We start from the raw sequence: 26,632 nt of genomic DNA on the forward strand, positions 1-26,632 counted from the left end.
CATTTGCCCTTATCTCTTGTTTATGTACAACACAGAGTAACAATTAGAGAAATAAGCACTTATACCTTATGTACAGTTTTTATCTCTCGTTATCTATTAAATTGCAGGTAACAGTGGTCTACGACATCCCATTATCCCAATGTATTATTACATATAATGTCAATTTTGGAATTTTAACGGGGTGAGGTTATGTAGTATTAGCACTTTAAATCTATGATACCTCATTATCCAAATGTATTAATACATATAATGTTAATATAGGAATTATAATGGGGGTCTGTTATATAGCACAAGCACTTTCAATCTAATCCAGAACAATATAATTATTTGAGTTTCTGCTGTTGAAATATGTATCCTTTCCGTGTTGCATAGGTGCGATCAGGATATCTGACAATTTTAGCGACTATATGCTAATTTTAAATGGCCTTACGTATTTGCACATCGTGTCAGATGTCTCGGATTTATCTCAATATGTACATAGTTTGTTGCACCTTGGATTTACAACATGTTTCAAACTTTCATTGATGACCTGTGGTTGTGCAGTCTGTCTTTTAATTTCACTAACGTGGCAAACAGTTTCTTAAGGCCATTAGTGCGCATTTTGAATTTATTTGTTCCATGTCATGTGGCACGTCATGTGATCAAGCTTGCGTGAGATGAGCAAAACGTGTCCTGGCAGGCACTATGCCTGAACAGCTTTGGAGGATATTATTGCAATGAATTTTGGCACTAGATCCCTACAACATTGATGTTGTTTGAATTCATTGGAGGTATTCATGAGGTCCGTGCCTGAAGGTCCTGTCGAATGAGTGGCAGGCCAGGAGTTGGAGTGATATATACATACATATATATATATCTGTGGACATGAAATGATGAAGGATATTAGCCGATCCACGGCTTGATTTTTTGCTTATGTTGCAAACAATTTGAATAATATTAACATCCTAGGTGCCTTTGCCCATCTGTAAACATCTAAAAGCATTTAAATGTTGAATAATATGCTGTATCGCACATCATTCCAAGATGGTGCGCACTATGACTAGAGTGGGGTTAGTCCTTTGTTAGCTTTCATGATCATTGGAAAACTTTATCAACATGCAGGTGTCTGGTTCCTGTGTAACTGACGTATATATATATATACATATATATATATATATATATATATATATATATATATATATATATATATATATATATATATATATATATATATATATATCAACTCCTCCTTACTTTCGGAAATGCTGCCACCAGCCCGAACAGCGGGTATTTCGTCGTCACAAAGACCTCCGAAGTCGGGTCTTTTAAAATTAATCCTCTGAAGTAGAAATCCTCAAGTTGATGAAACTGTGTGCTGGCCAAAATTAATTTATTATCAGTCAGCCCTTGGACGCGTTTCGCCTGACCAGCAGGCTTGATCTCCGAAGTTGCAGACATTTACAATCGCCATTTTAAACTTAGTGCACCACCCCTCATCATGTGATCGGAACTACAAATTGGCTAGCGGGGAAGAAAGACTTGTCGTTTTTACACAATTATCTCATACATCAGTACAAATTTGTATATAAAATCCATCCCAACAGCCTTATTAAAAGTATCCCATACGGAGAAAGCCTTAGAGCTATCCGTAATTGCAGTTACCACGTTTGTTTGGAGGAAGAGCTCAAAACATTGAATACCCGTGTTAAGGCAAGAGGGTATACTCAGGGCAACATTGAAAGGTCGATAACAAAGGCGAAGCAGAAAAGTAGGGAAGATATCTTATTTAGCCAAAATAACACATCTGCTAAAAATAAGAACCAAACTCAGGCAAACCAAGTTAGGATGATCACGACATACAACAAGAAACATAAAGAAGTTAGGAACATCCTAAACAAGCACTGGCACTTAATAGCAAATGATCCCATCCTGCAAACCTTTGTCCAAAAGAGACCAGCAATTTCATTTAGAAAAGCGAGATGTTTTAAACAAATGCTTGTCTCAAATATGCTGCCACCAAAACAAAAGCGTAAGGAAGGTGAAGGAAACTGGTTAAGGAAGAAGCCAGGTTTTATCAAGTTTTCTAAGTGTAAGGCCTGCAAGTTGGGGGACAACACACAAAGAGTAAAGCAAATAAGGGGGTTCTTCACATGCAAAAAGGAATATGCTGTCTACGTGCTTCAGTGCCCGTGTGACCTGAGGTACGTGGGCAGCACGATTCATACGGTCCATATAAGAGTCTTGCAACACATGAGAGCCATCCGCAATGCAGATAAAACATACCCAGTTGTCCGCCACTTCGAGGCAAAGCACAATAAAGATGAAACTGGGCTCAGCTATTTTGTAATTGACTGCGTCCCTAAGAGTATTCGTGGGGGAGACAGACTAAGCAAGCTGAGGTGCCTTGAATCGAGATACATCCTGGAGCTTAATTCAAAGGTTCCGGGAGGCCTGAACCTGGAAGAAGATCTGAGCACTCAGTTGTAGATTAGCACTAGGGTCCAAGTGATGCTAAACAAAGAAATACAGTGAATGAAGTGTTTGGAAAATGTTGAGGGGTGGCAAAACCCTGTTCTAGCAGAAGTTTGTTTTAATTTTTCGAATTCTTTGCACTTTCTACCCAAGGGTACTTTATCTGGTGAGCACAATAGTTGGAGGGCGGGGGATGCCCACTAGGGCAAAATTTGAATATTTCAAATGTGTTGTCACAGTACACATTACAAAAGGACACTAATGCCCACTTGGGCAAAACAGACTATTGTTATATATTACCTGTAAATTTGCTTTCCCAGATTAGCACTATATAGCTTTGCACAATCCTTGCAATATCTCCCTAGCAATTCCGTTACCAATATTTTAATTAAGCTGGTAAAGGGAAATGTGCTTTTATTAATAAAGTTGTAGAAGAGATAAAAAACTCTGCACGATAGAATGAACGCCTTCTGGTAAACGAAACCTACAGTGCTATATCGCATTTTAAATAACAATGGCAGGTGTGCTGTGACAGCGTGTGGTAAGATGCATATATGTATACATTTTATATACATATTTGTACTGATGTATGAGATAATTGTGTAAAAACTACAAGTCTTTCTTCCCCGCTACCCAATTTGTAGTTCCGATCATGTGATGAGGGGTGGTGCACTAAGTTTAAAATGGCGATAGTAAATTTCTGTAACTTCGGTGATCAAGCCTGCTGGTCAGGCGAAACGCGTCCGAAGGCTGACTGATAATAAATTATTTTGGCCAGCACACAGTTTCATCAACTTGTGGTTTTCTACTTGAGAGGATTAATATATATATATATATATATTTATACAGATTGAGAAAGCCTTCTGTGAAGGCGAAACGCGTCTCTCTTGCCAAGGGGTCGAGCGAGACCCGAGACATTAAGGAAAGCCATACCTGACTTCCTCGTGCCTTCTTCTTCATTGGAGTGGGATGGTGGATTCATATATATATATATATATATATATATATATATATATATATATATATATATATATTACCTACTGGCGGTCGCCAGTAGGTATATATAGTTAGGATTTTTTCTCTATGGGATTTTTGAAAATTCTATGTCTAATAACTTTGGCGTTTGTGGACGGAATTGGCTGAAATTTTCAGGAAAATGGCACATTTCGTTTCTGAGCAGCCCTTGAAAATTTGGGGGGGGTTCGTCAAGGGGGGGCCGAGAAAAAAGGGGGTCCCAAAACGTGTTTTTAACATTGAGTTTTCCATAGGGCGGTTGGCCTCACTTTTAGCCCGAACGGCTGAATGGATTTGCACGAAACTTGGCAAAATTGTAGGGACTGGTAGCCCGATGTGCCTTTTGTAGGTCTCAATATATGTGCTCCAGTGGATTTTGAGAAATTAACGTTTAAAAAAAGATATATATCTGTAACAGCGGACCGGGCAGCGTCCCAGGACGCGTACTTTTCGCGCAACGGAGCTTTGTGAAGCGAAGCTGATTGGTTCTCCGGCGTCTGTCAACATTCCAAACAGTCCGTAGCGGCCGCCATCTTGTCTCTCGGTAGGATCGAGAGACAAGAGGAGGCGAAAGCGAAGGGGCAAATGACCATAAGGGGGAATAGTAGATCCTCGCTGACCCCCTAGGTTTGATGTGGAGGTTTTAAAAGGGCCCGCTGTCAGGACGCTATGACTTATCTGGCTCACCAAGGTCTTGCACGGGAACAGAGATGCTAGAACCCAAATCCCTCTGAGCAATGTCGGCGGGTCAGGTCACTGAACCCTTCCTTCATTACCCGCAGGGAAGGGGGTGTGGATAAAATAACAAACAGAGAAGAGAATGGTCCTGCGCTGGTTCCTTCTGGATTCTGCCCTCTATTGGTTTGATGGACTTGTGGAACCTAAAAGCAATAACATATCATTACACTACTAATATAGCTTTATCATAGTTCACTATTGAATGTGCACTTGTCTCTACTCATTACCCTTATCGCTGCTGGACCTTGCCTCTCTTCTTAGATATGATTTGGGCTGCTGCTCATCTATCAGTTGTCACTAGTATCACAAATAACAGCAGATTTAGATTAGTCTTTTTTCTGGAAACTATGACTAAATTCCTAATTATTTAAATAGGGGAAATACACTTACTTCACTGATGTCTAAGCCCCTTGTTAATATGGGTTTCTGTCTTTTAGAATTATTTCTCTCCTTATCTTCTTATTAGGTATTTAACTGTTTATAACCTATCTCCTTTTCTTTCTTTGTAGGTTCTCACAGCCTTCAGACAGTCTCTCGAAGTAATGGTGAGTAATGGTGAGTATTTATATCTTTTTACATATAGACTTTTCTTTTGTGCAATGTCATTTTGTTTTATAAACCTCTATGTTACAGAAGAACAGTTTGTGAGTTGTAATGCCTTTATATATATATATATATAATTCACGTTTTTGATTTGAAACTTTAAAGCACTTAGCTTGCTTCTTTCTGTCAGTCTCTGTTGAAACGCTGAAGGCGCCTCCCACTTGTTTCCGCTCTCTTAGGTGAGAAACGCTGAAGGCTTGACGAGCGGTCGCTTCAGCTGTTCTGGGATAGATAGCGATGTTCCCTCGTTGACAGCCTTGAATGAGCGGCGGTTCCTCAATTACTCAGCGGCGGCTCCACAGCTGCTCCGCAGCGGCTCCTCAGTCTGTCAGCGGCTTCTCAGTCTGTCAGCGGCGGCTCCGAACACTTGGTCAATACTTGAGACTCGCGCTTGATTTAACGCGCCGGGTCTCACTCAAAACAGCTCCTCTTTATTTCTACGGTACTCCGCTCCCAAACTAAATCACACTATGAACATTTCTTTGTCACTTCAAGGGAAGCGACTCTCCACAGCTTCAGTCTTCAGTGAAGTGCGCGTCTCTCATGACGCTCGCGCTCCACATAGGATTCTCGGCAGCTAGGGTCTGAAAGACTAGAACGTCTGCTGTCGTTCTCGGTGGCAATGACGGCGGCCATCTTGCGTCTCCACAGACGCACCTTATCCAACCATGTGTCAGCTGTGCTTCTTGCTTTGCTTGATCGCGCAAGTGGGTGGGGAATAACAAGGCCCACTGATTGAGTCCTGACAGTACCCCCCAACAAGGTAGATCCTTCCCTTCTTGGCTTAGTAGGGAATCTTTGGTGAAAGGCTTTCACTAATCTTGGTGCATGAACATCCTCTTCCTTCTCCCAGGACCGTTCTTCTGGACCATAGCCTTTCCAGTCTATCAAATAGTACAGTTTGCCTTTAGACCATTTGGAATCCAAAATTTCTTTCACTTCAAACTCTGTTCCGGTTTCCAACTGGATTGGCTTTGGAGGTAGTTGACTTCTCAGACTCGTAGACACCTTCTTTAACAGCGAAACATGGAAGACTGGATGTATTTTCAACCTGGGCGGCAGTTCCAATCGATAAGTGACCTGATTAATTTGTTCCTTGATAGAGTAAGGACCGATGAATCGGGGTTGAAACTTCCTGTTTCCTTTGAGTCTCAAATTTTTGCTACTTAACCAAACTTGGTCCCCTTTTAACAGGAGAGGTCCTGCTTTTCTCTTCCGATCTGCATATTCCTTGTATTTTGTTTTTGCCAATTGGAGATTGTTCGTGACTTCTTGTTGGATTTGAGACAAATGTGACATGACTTCCTTTACTGCTGGGACTGCTATTTCCATTTGTCGAACAGTTGCTTTTGGATGTCTTCCATAATTCACAAAGAAAGGAGAGAAACCTGTCGAAGCATTCTTTGCATTATTGTGAGCAAATTCTGCCGTCCACAAATATTCTGACCAATTTCCCTCTTCTTTTAAAAGGAAGAGTCGTAGGTATTGTTCCAACTCTTGGTTTACCCTCTCTGTTTGCCCATCTGTCTCGGGGTGGTAGCTAGTAGAGAACCTGACCTCCGTTCCCAAACCATCCATAAAGGCCTTCCAAAAACGGGACACAAATTGGGGACCCCTGTCAGAAATTACGATCTTGGGAATTCCGTGTATCCTAACAATCTGAGCGCTAAAGTGAGCTGCTAACTGACTGGCTGTAGGAACCCCCTTTAAAGCTGTGAAATGGGCCATTTTTGAGAAGGCATCCACTACCACTAGAATGGTGTCGAACCCCTGACTTATTGGTAAATCTGTTATAAGGTCTAATGTAACTGTGTGCCATGGATGGGGGGGTGTGGGTAGGGGTTGCAATAATCCTTTTGGTGCCTGCCGTTCCGACTTCCCCTGCGCGCAAATCTCACATGACTTCACATACGTCTCAATATCTGATGTCATTTTTGGCCACCAATAATGTCTCTTGACTAATTCCTCTGTCTTAGCTTCTCCCTTGTGGCCAGCCAATTTGTCGTCATGACACTCTTGCATTACTTGCTGACGCAATTCGATTGTTGGTAAGTACAAGGCATCTTTATGGTAAGGCAATTGTTGAATTAGTCTTCTGTCGGTGTCCTCCTCCAACCATCTCTGCATGGTCTCTTCGCTCATGACGTCTGCAATTGACTCTTGTAGTTGAATGGTAGTTAAAGCTCCGATAACTTTATCACTGGGAATAATTGACTGAATGTTGTTGGAGGTTCTCTGGAACTCAGTACCCATTCTGGATAACGCATCTGCTTTCCCGTTTTGGCTTCCAGGACGAAAGGTGATTATAAAATCGTAATCTGCAAAATACAACGACCACCTCAGTTGCCGAGGGGTAAGTGTTCTGGCCGTTTTCAAAAATTTTAAATTACGATGATCCGTAAACACCGTTACTTGATGTCGGGCCCCCATCAAATAATGTCGCCACTCTTTAAAAGCATCCTTGATCGCCAATAACTCTTTCTCCGTGATTGTATAATTCACTTCAGCAGGAGATAGTTTTCTGGATCTGTAAGCAACTGGGTGCAATTGCCCCGTAGTCTTATGCCGTTGTGATAGCACACCTCCCACCGCCTGGTCGGACGCATCAGTTTCCACATAAAAGGGCTCTGAGGGATCAGCATGTAATAAAACTGGCGCTGTGGTGAAATTCTTTTTTAACAATTGAAAAGCCTCTTCTGCTTCATCCGACCACTCAAACTTGGCCCCCTTTTTCAGCAACTTAGTGAGCGGGAGGATCTTCTTGGAGAACTCGCTAATAAACCTCCGATAAAAGTTAGCAAATCCTATGAAGCCTTGAACTTCCTTCACACTTCTCGGGGATTTCCAGTTTGTCACTGCTTCCACCTTACGTTAGTCCATCACGATTCCTGAAGGCGACAGTACGAAGCCCAAGAATTCCACCTTGGTCACATCAAAGGCACATTTTTCTAACTTCACGAACAATTTATTTTCCTGTAATTTTTGTAACACACCTCTCACTTGCTCGTGATAACTTGCCACATCAGAAGAATAGATCAGGATATCATCTATGTATACAATTGCACATTGATCTATAAAGTCTTTCAGGACGTCGTTGATGAAATGCTGAAAAGCAGCAGGGGCATTGCACAATCCATAGGGCATCACTTGATATTCAAAAAGCCCGAATCTTGTCCGAAATGCCGTCTTCCACTCGTCTCCTTCTCGCATCCGGACCAGATGATAGGCCCCTCTTAGATCGAGCTTAGTATAGATTCGAGCCCCTTTCACTTGGTCTAGAAGCACCGAGATCAGTGGTAGAGGGTATCTGTTCTTCTTGGTTATTTTATTTATGGCTCTATAGTCGATGCACGTCCTCAATTCTCCCTCCTTCTTCGGCACAAAAAACAGAGGCGACGAGACTGGTGATTGAGACGGTCGGATGAAACCATTGGCAAGATATTTATCCAAGTACTCCTTCAAGTGTTGGTGTTCTCTCTCCGTCAGGGCGTAAACACGACTGCACGGCAAATTTGACCCTGGCTCTAGCTCTATCTTGCAGTCATAAACTCGATGTGGAGGTAAGCGTTCTGCTTCTACTTCATTGAATACCTCTGCAAATTCCCGGTAATCTTCTGGAATTTCGTGAACGTTGATCACACACAAGGAATGTTCTAGGGTACTCAAGACCTGCGCGGGGGTGTTCCTTTCAAATTGACTCTTTGAATGGAAACAATTTTCACTACAATAGCTGGAATCCATCACTATAGTCCTGGAGCTCCAATTAATGGTGGGATTATGCTCTGTGAGCCAAGGGAGGCCAAGAATTAATTGGAATTGCGGGGCATCAATCAAATTAAACTGAACTTCCTCCTGATGTCCTTCTCTGGTTGTCAACTGGATAGTCTCGGTATGACTCACGATGGGTCCCGAAGACAGATTTGTCCCATCTACGGCCCGGACTGGTTCACTCTTGGCCTTCCTAATTGCCTGGATCCCAACTCTCTTGGCAAATTTTAAATCACAAAAATTTCCCGTGGCGCCTGAGTCAATCATCACGGATACTTCAGTCAAGGTAGTCAACCTGAATTTCACTTCCATTGTCAAAATTAGATGCGGCTCCGCCGACTGTAGTGTGTTAGCGACTTGGTGTTCATGTGGAGTTATTTCCTGAGTCGCACTCACCTGTTCAACTCCTCCCGCAGGTGGTGCCATTAGTTTTCCTTCGGCTTGAAAGGACCCTTTGGTTTCTTCGGGCACTCTCGGACGAAGTGGTTTCCAGATCCACAGTACATACATTGGTTGTTGGCTCTTCTTCGTTCCTTCTCTTCTTTAGTCAAAGGGCCCCTTATTGTTCCAATTTGCATTGGTTCAATTCCTGTATGATTCTCAGCGGGTTTTGTGCCATCTGACCGAGCCCGGTCAAACCTCGGAGGTATTGTCTTAAATTCCTTCTTCTTCTCCCCACGCCGCTCTCCCTGACGAAAGTCTATCTCTAACACTAAATCTATCAGTGCTGAGATTTCGGTCGGCCGGTTAGGAATCTGAGCCAAGGTGTCTTTTAGTTCATCTCTCAGCCCGCGGTAAAACACTGCAGCTCTCTTGCTCTCCGGCCAATTGGTCTCCACCACCAGCTTGTTAAATTGGGCCAAGTATGCAATTAAATCCCGATTTCCCTGTCTAAGGTCTAAAAGTTCGTTATCCACCACTTGAGAAATTCTCCGTCGGTCGAATATTCTTAAGAATTCTTGTTTGAATTCCTCGAAATTCCGTAGCAAGGGGTCATCTCTTGTGACTAGGGGCATGGACCACGAAGCTGCATCTCCGCTAAGATATGAGAGTATGAAGGCCACTCTAGACTGCGCGTCGGGGAAGATCGAAGGGCGGCACATGAAATGTAATGAGCACTGTGATAAAAATATCTGCGCCTTCTGAGGATCCCCATTAAATCTCTCTGGAGCTGCCAGTGGAATGACCGGGGAAAGAGAATGTATTACCTGAGTAGTGGACCTATTTGTTGTTTCTAAGACTGGGTTCATAGCTTCTCTCTCTAAGCTACTTGGTTGGCGTAGTCTTAACGCCAAATCCGCAGTTTCCTTCCTGGCGCTAATCACTTCTTGCCTCAAACTTCGATTCTCCTCCCTAACCGCTCCCAGTTCCTTCTGAATAGCATCTAAAATTGTACCTAAGGACTGGACATCAAATCCCTCAGTCATCTCTGTTCAGGTGCAAAGGCTACTTGGGCACTTCACTCTGTCAGGACGCTATGACTTATCTGGCTCACCAAGGTCTTGCACGGGAACAGAGATGCTAGAACCCAAATCCCTCTGAGCAATGTCGGCGGGTCAGGTCACTGAACCCTTCCTTCATTACCCGCAGGGAAGGGGGTGTGGATAAAATAACAAACAGAGAAGAGAATGGTCCTGCGCTGGTTCCTTCTGGATTCTGCCCTCTATTGGTTTGATGGACTTGTGGAACCTAAAAGCAATAACATATCATTACACTACTAATATAGCTTTATCATAGTTCACTATTGAATGTGCACTTGTCTCTACTCATTACCCTTATCGCTGCTGGACCTTGCCTCTCTTCTTAGATATGATTTGGGCTGCTGCTCATCTATCAGTTGTCACTAGTATCACAAATAACAGCAGATTTAGGCTAGTCTTTTTTCTGGAAACTATGACTAAATTCCTAATTATCTAAATAGGGGAAATACACTTACTTCACTGATGTCTAAGCCCCTTGTTAATATGGGTTTCTGTCTTTTAGAATTATTTCTCTCCTTATCTTCTTATTAGGTATTTAACAGTTTATAACCTATCTCCTTTTCTTTCTTTGTAGGTTCTCACAGCCTTCAGACAGTCTCTCGAAGTAATGGTGAGTAATGGTGAGTATTTATATCTTTTTACATATAGACTTTTCTTTTGTGCAATGTCATTTTGTTTTATAAACCTCTATGTTACAGAAGAACAGTTTGTGAGTTGTAATGCCTTTATATATATATATATATATATATAATTCACGTTTTTGATTTGAAACTTTAAAGCACTTAGCTTGCTTCTTTCTGTCAGTCTCTGTTGAAACGCTGAAGGCGCCTCCCACTTGTTTCCGCTCTCTTAGGTGAGAAACGCTGAAGGCTTGACGAGCGGTCGCTTCAGCTGTTCTGGGATAGATAGCGATGTTCCCTCGTTGACAGCCTTGAATGAGCGGCGGTTCCTCAATTACTCAGCGGCGGCTCCACAGCTGCTCCGCAGCGGCTCCTCAGTCTGTCAGCGGCTTCTCAGTCTGTCAGCGGCGGCTCCGAACACTTGGTCAATACTTGAGACTCGCGCTTGATTTAACGCGCCGGGTCTCACTCAAAACAGCTCCTCTTTATTTCTACGGTACTCCGCTCCCAAACTAAATCACACTATGAACATTTCTTTGTCACTTCAAGGGAAGCGACTCTCCACAGCTTCAGTCTTCAGTGAAGTGCGCGTCTCTCATGACGCTCGTGCTCCACATAGGATTCTCGGCAGCTAGGGTCTGAAAGACTAGAACGTCTGCTGTCGTTCTCGGTGGCAATGACGGCGGCCATCTTGCGTCTCCACAGACGCACCTTATCCAACCATGTGTCAGCTGTGCTTCTTGCTTTGCTTGATCGCGCAAGTGGGTGGGGAATAACAAGGCCCACTGATTGAGTCCTGACACCCGCGGGGCAAAAAAAAAAAATAATAATAATAATCGAACGGCTGAATGGATTTGCACGAAACTTGGTAAAATATTAGGGACTGGTAGCCCGATGTGCCTTTGCTAGGTCTCAATATATGTGCTCCAGTGGATTTTGAGAAATTAACGTTAAAAAAAAGATATATATCTGTAACAGCGCTCCGCTTCGCGTAACGGAGGTTTGCGAAGCTGATTGGTCATTCTGTCACTGGGCTATAGTTGGGCTACATCTGGCTGATATTTGGGCTACATTTGTTTTTTTGTGTGTCTGGCGGCCATCTTTGGGCTACATTGGGCTACATTGGGCTTCATTGGGCTACATTGGGCTACATTTGGGCTCCAACATATATATAGGCCAATGTAGCCCAATATATATTTTTCAAAGTTAATTTTCGTAAAAACCACTGGAGCATATATCTTGAGACATAGCAAAGGCACATCGGGCTACCAGTCCCTACAATTTTGCCAAGTTTCGTGGAAATCCATTCAGCCGTTCGAGCTAAAAGTGAGTCCAACCGCCCTATGGAAATGAAGGAAATGAATGGGTAATTTGTAATTAGCAAATAGCTAATCGCAAACTAGGAATGGTAAAGAATCGCTATTTATTCCTTAAAGTTCGCTATTTAGGAAATGCAAAAAACTTTGATGATACATATGGCGGTTCATCTCTAACAAGATAAGAAGCATAGGGATACATTTATGATGACTGGCGCATCACCAGGGATGTGTTAGTCATTCTGTGCCGCTGTTCCGTCACCTATGGTGTGCTGCATTTACAATGCGGCGCATCATGGGGCAAAAACAGCACAGATGCGTGATGTATCTGTGCCGTAAAGGTGGCGCATTGCTGGAGTTGTATCGCAAGTGTGATGAAGCTCCAGCAAGGGTCGGGGGTGCCCCTGTCGCAGGGTTTCTGTTCTCACACAGAACTGTGGACAGAGGATTGGAACCTCGGCGAATTAGGGTGTCCCAAAACTCACGTTAGTAATCAAAAACTCCTTAGCAAGCTAGGTACAGTGTCACAGTGGATATAACAAACTCTCAATGTTTAGACAATCCAGAATATGAACTTATAGTACCTCAGGATACGTGGAACTCATGAACAGTCGGTCGTTATATATTTCTTAGAAACCAGAACATGGAGTTAAGAAGAACACATGTGTATTTGAAATGTTTATTTACTAATGCCGTCTTCTCAGGCGTAGTACCTTAGATAATACAAGTACACATATTATCAGTAGCAAAATTACCAGCATAGTTACTAGTACATAAAAAGCGAATGGTGATAGTATGTTAACATGCTGTAAATGAATAAGAGTTAGCAACACTTATAAGCAGCCGCGGGCCGTGGAGGGAGTTACGGTGAGGCAGGGAGGCGGGGAGGGGGAGAAGCAGGGTGGAGAATACAAGTACACATATTATCAGTAGCAAAATTACCAGCATAGTTACTAGTACATAAAAAGCGAATGGTGACAGTATGTTAACATGCTGTAAATGAATAAGAGTTAGCAACACTTATAAGCAGCCGCGGGTCGTGGAGGGAGTTACGGTGGGGCAGGGAGGCGGGGAGGGGGAGGGGCAGGGTAGAGAGGGCTCCACCCTGCTTCTCCCCCTCCCCGCCTCCCTGCCTCACCGTAACTCCCTCCACGGCCCGCGGCTGCTTATATCTCACCCTCCCTAATACACATATTATATTATTTGCTAAGAAGGTCTCTTTGTGTTGGTTTAGGGCGTGCCCATACTTTAGTGTCTTAGATTTGAAGGAATCACATCAGCATACACCAGCTCTCTCTTCATGTGAACCGCATCAACTGTTGTGTATGTGTGTTCGGCAAAGCAATATAAAACCCGCCTCATGCCCAGAATTGGCAGAAGTTGCACTTATGTTATGAGTATGAAGTCGTGGAGATCAGACCTCATAACAATTCTGTATCGTGTTGTTCTTGAAACTTTAGCACTCGCTGTACAGATATAGTTTAACAAGCAAAGCAGATAGTAGAGCAATAACATATTATTCTCATGTAAACCACGATGAACTACTAGGTGGAAAGCTAAAGCAACAACTAAGTGTCGTGTGCAGAAGTTGCAAAAAAGGAAAAATGGCGTTTAAACCGGTAATGAGCCCATGCTAACTTAACACGGTGTAAAGATATCCAGGACCTAGATGACACCTCCCCATGATCCGGAAACGAACTGAATAAGATAATAGAAGTGCCATCTCATGAGAGCAGATTGCAAGTTTATATGTGGACGGTCCGCAAGGTAAAGCATTAAAAACTAGGAAAATTTAATGCTAAAGAAAAATAAAACAGCCAAGTACTTTATCGAGTCTTAAGCCAATAGGCAAGGTAAATAATAAAAACTTGACAAATAAGTCAATGAATTGTCAATGAAATGCTAGTACTCAGCATATCAAACATGAAAAAGGTCTATGACATAACTGTGTATGCAAAATAAGCTGCAACAGCCTCCAATAGGAAGTCACCGTCTTCATCCGAAAACAGTTCAGCCATCCAATTTAAAAGCGGAAAAGAACATACGTGCTCTCCCAGCACCGGATCCTCTATCACCATCAGAGGACAGCTCGGTGGGTTTTCAAGAAAGCTCTGTTCCAAGAAAGACTGTGCTGCCGCCAGTAAATTCCAGGGACCAAATAGTCCATGCATCAATGCCACAGCCATAATCCTTTCGCCAGGACAAACCAACTCGTGAGTAATGATAGGAGTCATCAGCTGATTAAAGTCGACGTCAGGAGAAACCGGTCCGCAGAGACACAAATCAATGGCCCAATCGAAATCACAGGTCAGGCAGTGAAATACAGGCTGGACACAGGTGAAGTAGGAGAATCGAAAAGATAATCCATATGCCGTGCTTAATATCGCCAACGGCATTGTGCCATAATATTCTAGCATGCGATTGCGGAACAGTGTCAGCAGCTGCAGGGTGGGAGGTTGCATAGGAGGGACATCCATATTTAAAAATGTAAAAAAGCACAAGAGCGTCCGCTGGTAATGCAAGTAAAAATGCCAATCGACGAAGCAGAGTGGAGAAAATAGAATGAAAGAAAGCAGGGATGACTCCAAAGATTTTCTCAAATGAAGTCACGAGACCACTGGTAACAACTTTAAAAAAGTGCGCCAGGGCGTTTGTGGAGGATGCGTTAAAGATAGTCCGAACCATCTTGCTGAAATTGAAAGGCAAATGTGAATTGAAAAGGGTCTGCACCTCTGTACGGGTGTTCGCTATGTGAAGCACGAAAGTTTCACGGGCCGAACTCAAGGCCACCTCTCTCTGAGACAAAAGAGCTCTTATTCTTGCCATGCCGTTGAAATCTCTCCCAAGGTTGGTATTTGTGGCCAGATTGAAAACTCCCTATGTTCATGTGTGGGAGGAAATAGAACATTTCTGCAGCAAATAACCCGTTCACTTACTGTTACGATAAAAGGAATACTTTTAATTAACTCAGAACAATCTTCATTATTGAGCATCAAATAACTACCATTTTCCAACAACTTGAACGTGGGGATGATAGCAGGAACTGGCGTGCCTTGCAACACGCAAGCCATATTTGGTCGGTGTTTGTTGCATGAACCGTGTAACTGTATGTGCCTACACATTAGTGAATGATCTGGCGTCTCAGTGCATTCCTCTCCATTCAGATAAACTTCTTGATCATCTTTGAAACATCTGTATGTGTATGGAAGCGACCAGACCTCATGAAGAAAAGCACTACCTAAAGGTTCATAACGACCTATTGGTATATATTTCATACAATTTGAAAACTTATATAAAGCAAAAGGCAGCGTTATTAAACCGTGGATAAGGCACGTTGCCAAAAAACCCGCAATCCTCTGCTGATGATGTCACTGAGCATGTCATGAATGATGTAATATGTGACATCATCAGCAGTGGATTACGGGTAATAGTATCTCTAGTTTACTCCCCTATAGCTGTCTTTCTTTTAACATAAGTGTCTGTTTCCTTCCCTTATACTTACTGTTTTTGGTTCGCTTCCGGTTCGCGTACCGGCGAGCGAACTGGGAAGCGAACTAAGAGAAATAGAGGTTGGCACAGTTCCAAATATTGTACCAATTTTTTAATAACGGGGAGGTAGTTCTGAAAAGAACTTTTTTTTTATTGTTTTTGTTGTTTTATATATATTTTTTTTTTTTTCAGAACATTTTTTTACTTTTTTTGAATTTTTCTGAACAGTTTTATATATTTTTGGGGTTTTTCTTGGAGGGGGCAATGAAAACGATTCATTGTAAAGGGCTCAACAGGAGCAACAAAACAAAAAAAAAGTATTTATTATTTTGGGCGTTTCGTACAAACCTGCATATGATAGTCAATAGCTCTGTTGATCAGAGTGATGCTTCTTTCTCCGTAGCAAATGAATCCATCGCAAAATACGCAGATGTGTTTTACTTCACCAAATCTCATTTGTATATTTGGCACCATCTCCCTGCCCTCTGGGCCCGTTACTTCCGGTACAACAGATCTTCTGGCCATAATAGGGAGATTATCTAGGTCGTTCCGAAACTGTGCAGCACTGTAGTTGTTAGGATGCCACCTAGTCATATGGCGATGCATTGTGTAGTTTCCGAAACTGTATTTTTTCTCGGTTCCTCTGGACAGTCTATCTTGACATATAAGGCAAGTTACGTATCTTGCATTTACTTTTTTCTGACCTTTGGGAATTTTAAAAAATTGCCAAATGAAGTTTTCTTTCCGGTGAGACGTCCTGGGTTCCTCAGGCAAAAACTGCCTCTCTTCCTGCTGTTCCTCGTCTTCCTCTTCTTCCTCTTCTTGCTGAATTATAACTTGAGCAGGTGGTCCACTCTTCCTTGGATGTGGTGGAGGTGGTGGGGAAGCACCAGCTGAAGCTACTAAAGAAGCCATTGCTCAGTGATCACAAAGGGTCTTTCTCTCACAATGATGAAAGTCAGAGTGAGGAAAGAAGGAGGGATTTTCATCATTTGGGAAAAACAAGAGTTCTCAACCAATGAAAAGTGTTCATTTTAGATTATATGACCTAGTCTTACATCATTAGGAAACCAAAAGTGAAATGAACCAATGAAAAGTGTTATTACCAAGTCACATGACTTGCTGTGTTTACGTTAAGCGCTTTGCAGGGCCTCCCGGTTTGCTTCCAGAAACGTGCGCTTTGCGACTCGCTTCGCGTACCAGTTCGCTAACGTAGCACGTCATATGACGTATCACGCGACAACGTGAAACGTCATGCGGACGGGAGGCGTCACGATGTTGTTTTCTAACGCGGCACTTGCGGTAAAGAAACGTTTACCGGCTCGCGGTCTATTTCACGGCATCAAGGTCAGCTAACGGGAAGCTTCCCGATTCGCGAAGCGGGAACGAAGAAAAAAAATATTTAAAAAAAAAATTATTCATAAACATATAAAATATATTTTTGGATTTAAAGAAGAATACATTTTACAGCTACAGATATTAGCTGTTAAAAAACCAATGAAATTCACTGAAAAAACCATAGGTTATAGACCATATATAGTTAGGAATTAGCATTTACAAAACCTTGAAAATTCACTGAAAAAACCATAGGTTATAGACCATATATAGTTAGGAATTAGCATTTAGAAAACCTTATTTTACTCACACAAAACCATTGAAATTCCATATATAGTTAGTTGCACTAACTATATATCGCGCACCCGCAATCCACTGCTGATGATGTCACATATTACATCATTCATGACATGGTCAGTGACATCACTGATGACATCACTGATGACATCTCAAATGACATCACTGATGACATCACTGATGACATCTCAAATGACATCACTGATGACATCATGACACACCAATACCAGTTACTACATACGCACTCACTGATTCCTACGTCTACACACACATTCACTCATTCACCCATACAATGACTCATACATACAGTCACTTATTATTACAACACTATCATATGCACTCATACACCTATGCAGACAGTCACACACTGCCACTCATCCATGGAGTTACTCACACACCAAGTCAGTCCTGTAAAGAATCAATCACACTTCCATTTCTTCATCTATACAGTTAAACACAGAACACCATACTTCAGTGACATCACTGATGACATCACTAATGACATCTGAAATGACATCACTGATGACATCTCAAATGACATCACTGATGACATCATGACACACCAATACCAGTTACTACATACGCACTCACTGATTCGTACGTCTACACACACATTCACTCATTCACCCATACAATTACTCATACATACAGTCAGTTATTATTAGAACACTATCATATGCACTCATACACCTAGTCAGTCCTGTGAAGAATCAATCACACTTCGATTTCCTCATCTATAGTTAAACACAGAACACCATACTTTTCACACATATACTAACACATACTTACTCTCTTATACAATCACTGATACAAGTACACATTGATATGCACAGAGTCACACACCTCCCAGCCAGCCACACACACACTCAGTCTTCCATACATCCAGTCATTCTTCAATATGTAAAACGTATTTAAACTTTACAAAAACACACAGACACTAGATGATGTCATCAGTGATGTCATTTGAGATGTCATCAGTGATGTCATCAGTGATGTCACTGACCATGTCATGAATGATGTAATATGTGACATCATCAGCAGTGGATTGCGGGTGCGCGATATATAGTTAGTGCAACTAACTATATATGGAATTTCAATGGTTTTGTGTGAGTAAAATAAGGTTTTCTAAATGCTAATTCCTAACTATATATGGTCTATAACCTATGGTTTTTTCAGTGAATTTTCAAGGTTTTGTAAATGCTAATTCCTAACTATATATGGTCTATAACCTATGGTTTTTTCAGTGAATATATATATATATATATATATATATGGAGTACTACCCAGAGTTCTCTCCTTCTTTTTTGCATAATTTATGCGTCACTCTTTGCCTGAAAGGGTTTTGTTTTGACTATACTGGGTGCTCCCTTGGGTCTGGACAAAGCTATACCTCTCTGAACATCTCTAATTAGAGCGAAACACTGTGTCAGAGGTTGCTTTCACTCATTTCAGGTTGGCTTGAGTTGGTATTTTACCAATTCAAAGCTGTAATATTGCGCCTGGAGTGATAAATGGCTTTTGTCATTTTACAGCTCGGCAAGGACAACACTGCGCTAGTGCTATGCTTAAAGACTTTGCTGTAGAAATGGCAAAATACTTTGTCCTTTTCTATCTCGGCGTGGATGGCACTGTGCTAATCCTATGCTTAAAAACTTTGATAGAAAAACAGACATTTGAGGTGAGCAGATCTAGAGTGGTGCTGGTGTTGAGAGTGCTCTAACAGGAGCTGCTTTCCACCTAAACTGGAGAACTAACCAGAGTTCTCTCCTTCTTTTTTGCATATATATATATATATATATATATATATATATATATATATATATATATATATATATATATATATATATGTAAAGCAAACGCCCAGGAGCTTGGGAAAGAACACGACCTCGCTCTGCCCTCCGGCCTTTTCATGCAACCTGCTTGCTTCTGTCGTGTATTAGTTCAAGGTGCCTACGCGTTTCAGGGCCAACAGCCCCTTTTTCTTGGGCAGTATAAAATTCACAACAGATGCCTGTTTTGCGTTTTCATTCAGTTGGTTTTATTCCCATCCCCGCCCTTCAGGGGCGTGTCTCGATGGCATTGTCCCTTGGTGCATTGTGGGAGATGGGGTCCTGCAAAACAGATAAAATCTCCTTTTAGTAAGTTCTGTCATCAATTTCCAATTATACAAATGTTCATTACTCTGAGTGAGTCACGATTTCTTTACTGGATCAGCAAGCCACTCTAAATGCTAAATATAGCCTGCCTGTGTGTGACATAACCTACTTAAGGAAATAATGAAAAACAAAATGAAAAATGAAAAACGAAATAAACTGTGCACTTAAACTTATGAAAGGAACACTATGTCCCAACATGCATTGTAATGAACATTGCTTTCAGCACACGCCCATAACAGGATGCAATGCAAATGAATAAAACCGGAAATGCAGGCATGAAAGTTTTCGATGCTTTGTTTGTTCAGCCCATGAAGAAGGGGTCACGGAACCCTGAAACGCGTTGGCATTTAAATGATTAATGGAACATTAAGGCAGGCTGCATGTTTACAAAGCCGGATGGCAGAGTGACTTCGAGTGTGTTCCTATGCTTCAGAGCATTTGCTTAAACATATATATATTCACAGAAAAAACCATAGGTTATAGACCATATATAGTTAGGAATTAGCATTTACAAAACCTTGAAAATTCACTGAAAAAACCATAGGTTATAGACCATATATAGTTAGGAATTAGCATTTAAAAAACCTTATTTTACTCACACAAAACCATTGAAATTCCATATATAGTTAGTTGCACTAACTATATATCGCGCACCCGTAATCCACTGCTGATGATGTCACATATTACATCATTCATGACATGGTCAGTGACATCACTGATGACATCACTGATGACAACATCCAGTGATTATGTGTTTCTGTAAAGTTTAAATATGTTTTACATATTGAAGAATGAGTGGATGTATAAGTGTCTCAATGAAGGTTTTAGTAGGTGCGTGATTGACTGTATGAGTGAGTGATTAAATGCGTCTTACTAAATGCACGGGTTAGTGACTAAACTGTCTGAAAGTGTGCATCAGCATGTCTGTTGTTGTGCAAGCTGCTGCATGTGTTGATCAGTAGCTATATAAGTAGCTATATGGGTTATTGATTGGTTGCACAAGTATTTGTATGGGAGACTGAGTGTGTGTATGACTGGCTGGGAGGTGTGTGACTCTGTGCAGATCAATGTGTACTTGTATCAGTGATTCTATAAGAGAGTAAGTATGTGTTAGTATATGTTTTAAAATGTAAGGTACTCTATGTTTAACTGTGTAGATTAGAAAATGGAACTGTGATTGATTCTTTACAGGACTGACTAGGTGTGTGAGTAACTCCATGGATGAGTGGCAGAGTGTGAGTGTCTGTATAGGTGTATGAGTGCATATGATAGTGTTGTAAAGATGAGTGATTGTATGTATGAATGATTGTATGGGTGAATGAGTGAATGTGTGTGTAGACGTAGGAATCAGTGAGTGGGTATGTAGTAACTAGTATTGGTGTGTCAATGGTTTCAAAAATTATACTCTGTATTTAACACTGGGTGTAACAGAGGTTATATTAAAGTGTGAGGAGATGCATTGTATTGTCACATTAATGATATCATCATTGATGTGACCATTGATGTCAAATGAGATATCATCAGTGATGTCATTTGAGATGTCATCAGTGATGTCATCAGTGATGTCACTGACCATGTCATGAATGATGTAATATGTGACATCATCAGCAGTGGATTACGGGTGCGCGATATATAGTTAGTGCAACTAACTATATATGGAATTTCAATGGTTTTGTGTGAGTAAAATAAGGTTTTTTAAATGCTAATTCCTAACTATATATGGTCTATAACCTATGGTTTTTTCAGTGAATTTTCAAGGTTTTGTAAATGCTAATTCCTAACTATATATGGTCTATAACCTATGGTTTTTTCTGTGAATTTCATTGGTTTTTTAACAGCTAATATCTGTAGCTGTAAAATGTATTCTTCTTTAAATCCAAAAATATATTTTATATGTTTATGAATAATTTTTTTTTTTAAATATTTTTTTTTCTTCGTTCCCGCTTCGCGAATCGGGAAGCTTCCCGTTAGCTGACCTTGATGCCGCGAAATAGACCGCGAGCCGGTAAACGTTTCTTTACCGCAACTGCCGCGTTAGAAAACAACATCGTGACGCCTCCCGTCCGCATGACGTTTCGCGTTGTCGCGTGATACGTCATATGACGTGCTACGTTAGCGAACTCGTACGCTTACCGAGTCGCAAAGCACAGGTTTCTGGAAGCAAACCGGGAGGCCCTGCAAAGCGCGTAACGTAAACACAGCAGGTCATGTGACTTGGTAATAACACTTTTCATTGGTTCATTTCACTTTCGGTTTCCTAATGATGTAAGACTAGGTCATATGATCTAAAATGAACACTTTTCATTGGTTGAGAACTATTTTTTTTCCCAAATGGTGAAAATCCCTCCTTCTTTCCTCACTCTGACTTTCATCATTGTGAGAGAAAGACCCTTTGTTACCAGTGAGCAATGGCTTCTTTACTAGCTTCAGCTGGTGCTTCCCCACCACCTCCACCACATCCAAGGAAGAGTGGACCACCTGCTAAAGTTATAATTCAGCAAGAAGAGGAAGAAGAGGAACAGGACGACCTAGATAATCTCCCTATTATGGCCAGAAGATCTGTTGTACCGGAAGTAACGGGACCAGAGGGCAGGGAGATGGTGCCAAATATACAAACGAGATTTCGTGAAGTAAAACAAGTCTGCGTACATTGCAGTGGAATCATTTGCTACGCAGAAAGTAGCATCACTCTGATCAACAGAGCTATTAACAATCATGCTCATGTTTGTCCGAAACTCCCCAAACAATAAATTCTTTTTTTTGTTTTCTTCCTCCTGTTGAGCCCTTTACAATGAATCGTTTTCGTTGCCCCCTCCGAAAAAAAAACAAAAAAAATATAAAACTGTTCAGAAAAATTCAAAAAAAGTAAAAAAATGTTCAGAAAAATAATAAAAAAAATATAAAACAACAAAAACAATTTAAAAAAAAGTTCTTTTCAGAACTACCTCCCCGTTATAAAAAAATTGGTACAATATTTGCAACTGTGCCAACCTCTATTTCTCTTAGTTCGCTTCCCAGTTCGCTCCCCGGTACGCGAACCGGAAGCGAACCAAAAATTTTTTTTTATAAAAAAGAACAGTAAGTATAAGGGAAGGAAACAGACAGTTATGTTAAAAGAAAGACAGCTATAGGGGAGTAAACTAGAGATACTATTACCCGTAATCCACTGCTGATGATGTCACATATTACATCATTCATGACATGCTCAGTGACATCATCAGCAGAGGATTGCGGGTAACAGTATCCCTAGTTTATTCCCTATAGCTGTGTTTCTTTTAACATAACTGTCTGTTTCCTTCCCTTATACTTACTGTTCTTTTAAAAAAAAAATTTTTAGATCTGTCAGAAACAGTGAAAGTAATGAAATATAAAAGACTACGTAGAATATGAGCACTGTATGCAACAACTTTGACACTGACAGAAGCCTCACCTTCTCCATGCCTCCTACACAGTTCTACATGTACATCATAAATGCAAACAGAACAGAATTAATTATACATGTTAAATGGTTTATTTTTGCTGTTCTCAGAATGTATCAAATTTCACTAAAACAGTGACTTGAAGGTATTCATCATATAACAGCGGGGAAAAAAAAACACAATCAAAATGATTGTGTTTAAAAAACCCATACATTACAAATCAGAATTCAGAACTCCTTAAAGTTAACTTACTTTCCATGACTGCCAAGGATGTCCTATGAACAGCTTACACTCTGTTGTGCTGTTATTACTTTCAACCCGCCACTTTCTGAAAGAAAACCTCCATCGTTTTCAAAAACATGTTACATACAATAAATGACTTCTCGCTCTCTACCACACGATTCCACAAGGCCAAATCGTGTCAGAGCCATGTATAACTCTTGGATTTCTTGTAAGCCAATCCCGTCTTTTCGCATTTCCGCAACTTTCAGAATTAAAATGTTGAAGATCATTTACACAATCCTGGACTAGTAATATCTTCCCCTTCTTGCTCAATCATGTTCTACATTTCCTATCACACTGATACTGCTTACTATGAAGCAGACTTACACTACCTTTATGACTAGTACAATTATTTAATTCTCTACATCACTTTTAATCACAAAGCAATGTAAAACAGTAGACAGCATTGCAGACTTACATTCCCTCTACTCCATGTTTTGATTCGCTGCTTCAATTAGCTTATAAAAAGAAATAGTTTTTCTGAACTCATTCACAGTGCACGTATTTCTCAATAACGTCCAGTGTTATGGTAAAAAGTTATGTCTCTGTACTACACTTATCCTCAAGGCCAAATAGTGTAGGAGCCATGAGAACTTCTTGAAATTCCTCAGAGCACATCCCGAGATTCTTTCCCTAAAATTTTGGTTTTAAAAACACCAGGTAAGAGTTTTTAAGGTCATATGGCAATTTTTTTTTGAAAATTAAAACAGAATCATTGCAGAATGACCAGCCATTTCTACACTTTAAATAAGCTGTATAATGTCCTGATGTTATTGAAGGACCATCATGATATATAATTGCTACAGTTACAAAAGTCCTTCCTGATATTGACAACTGTGAAGCCACAAAATTTTTAATTAAAGTTGTCAATTTTGTTCCATCAGGCCTACATCGTTGGAACATTAAAATGACATACTGGCCATATGTTCGTATAAATAAAGTGGACATCATTTCAGATTTACATTGGCTACACTCCATGTTGTGATCAGCGGCTTTTACTAGCTTATTAAAAGAGACTGATTTACTGTCTGGCAAAGTTAAATATATAAATCTTTCTGAGTCTACACTAGTAGTAGCTGATACCCTACAGTTCTCGCAGTCATGCTGCCATTGATAAGAAAGCCCAAACAGGTGATCTACATCTACACCTTCATCATGCAATACATCAAGCATATACATTAAAAACTCCTGACAATCTTGCTGACTATTTTGAGAGAATTGTGTTTGGCCTGAACATCTGTCTAACAGATTTCGAATTTCAGACACACTTTCTATGTTTGTTCTATCAGTGCTACATTTCTCTAACACAGAATTTAACAAACTGCAAAATCTTTGATCCGAATTGACCACAATCTGTTCTTTTAAAGTTTCTAGAGAAAAGACAACATTAACCACTACATTAGCATAGCAGTTGACACCAGAACTGTTTTCAAATTGAAAACCAACAACATCTTCAACAGAATCCTTTTTGTTTCTGCTTATAATTTCAGGTTCATCAACTTTTCGTCTTTTTGCTACAACCTCCCCAGTATTGGTCACATTTCTTCGTTTCCGGCCTACCACACGTTTCTCAAACAAAGGATACTGAGGCAAATGTGGCGCATACTCTCTTCTCAACCTATTGTATTCCTTAACACAATCTAGATCCGCACAAATGTTTGTGACATCACACTCAATCAAGTACAATCCCGATAAAGTCCTAACTCGTGACAATGCCACATATGCCATACCCTCCTTGAACACAGAACTGCCAATATTCACCAATGCACAGTCTACACTTAAACCTTGCGATTTATGGATTGTCACCGCATATGCCAAGCAAACAGGAAACTGCTTACGACGAACATATAAGTCTTTTACAAGCAAAAATCTAGCAGAACAACGAGCAATTAGCTGTACTTCCTCAATGCCATCAAATTTAATTTTTAAAAATTCAATTCCATCTCTATTTCTGTATTTCACAAAATCAACAACATTACCCATTGATCCATTTACCAGACCTCTTTCAACATGTAAATTCCTTCTTAAAATTATACGGCAGTTCAAGCACACATTCAGAGTCTTTTCAAAACCCGCAGTTTTAGATATACTCTTCTCTAATGAATCCAATTTTGTTTTCAGATTCTCAGACAAAATAATTGTTGATCCCATATGCTCTACTCTGTCAATAGCTTCCAATTTCACAATCTCTTGCTTTTCTAAATGCAACATTTTGTTGTTGAATTTGGCACATTCTGCAAGAGTTGGCATCAAACATATTCCAGATTTTTTCTCAGTAACTTTCTGAAAAATATTCTCAGGCACAACATCTTCGTCTGGATATAAATTTGTCAGTAATCGTGCATGTAAAGCTTCTTTCCCATGCTCGGTCACTTTTCCAATTCTAACATCTTGTAGAATAGTCTTGTAAACTTCATCCTTTGCCTGACGCATATTTTCATGCAGTTCAGCATAATTGAAGTTTAACCATATATTGACGTTGCCAATACTCCCTAAGCACTTCCTGGTATCTTCATGCGTGAGCATTTTGAACACAGGTTGCCCTTTCACTGGTGTCAGCTGCAGAAGATCTCCAAAAACAATGATGTGTTTGCCACCAAATAACACATCATACTCTGTTTTGAGAACTTCTTGCATTCTCAAATGCACAAAGGCAAGCATAACATTGGAAACCATGCTTACTTCGTCAATGATAAGAAGTTTCATTTTCCTCAAGACTCTTGAAACTTCAAAACAAGCATCTCCAGATAGCTTGTGATATTCTAATTTGTTGTCATGCTCCACTGGCAGCATCAGTAAACGATGTAAAGTAATCCCTTTAATGTTATGTGCTGCCAGTCCAGTTGGAGCGGTGACAACACAAGACAGCGATGACTCTGTCCTTTCCTGCAAATAACATGAAATTGCTTTAATAAGGAAACTTTTTCCAGTTCCCGCTTCTCCACTCACGTACAGTCGGACAGGCTTCAACGACGTACATGAGCACTCTTTCTTATCATGACTTAATCCATGATCAATTTGCATGGTAAGTTCGTCATATATTTTCCTCTGCTCAACGTTGAGTTGTCTTTCCAACTCTTCTAAGTTAACCGCATCCTCCTGAGCATGTGCCATGGCTCTTTCCACTTCATTCATAGCAGTGGCAGCTTCATTTTCGATAAGAGGTCCTCCTAGTGGATCCTGACTCAATGAAGCAGAACTCTGACTGTCCTGAGAACTGTCTCTGGCAATCTCGGCTGCAATCGTTGCTTCCTGCTCAATTTCCACATTCAACATTTCTACATATTTGGGAAAAGCAGGACATTCTATGGTCTCCTTGGCAGCATTGAAAGAGTCTTCGTAACAGAGGAAATCTCCAAGCAGTTCCTCTTCTGCACGCCAAGGCTTAAAAAGTTGCAAAAGTGCTAAATAGAAAAACTCCTTTTTTTCACGAGATTCGCCACTCAATTTTCGATGGTTTATCAAGTGGCATTTTCTTTGCTTGACCAGACATCCCTCACTTCCTATTACAGCATACACTCCTTTCTCAGTATCTTCTTTGATGTTCCTCTTGAATATGTAATTTTGCAGAACCTCATACAGACAAACATTCTCGAGGTGACTGCTTCGATTTGGATAATATGTATCCAACATGTTGCTCTTCAAAATGTCGGTACTGTTTGG

This window comes from Lissotriton helveticus, chromosome 9 (genome assembly GCF_964261635.1).
Source record: "Lissotriton helveticus chromosome 9, aLisHel1.1, whole genome shotgun sequence".
Taxonomy (NCBI): Eukaryota; Metazoa; Chordata; class Amphibia; order Caudata; family Salamandridae; genus Lissotriton; species Lissotriton helveticus.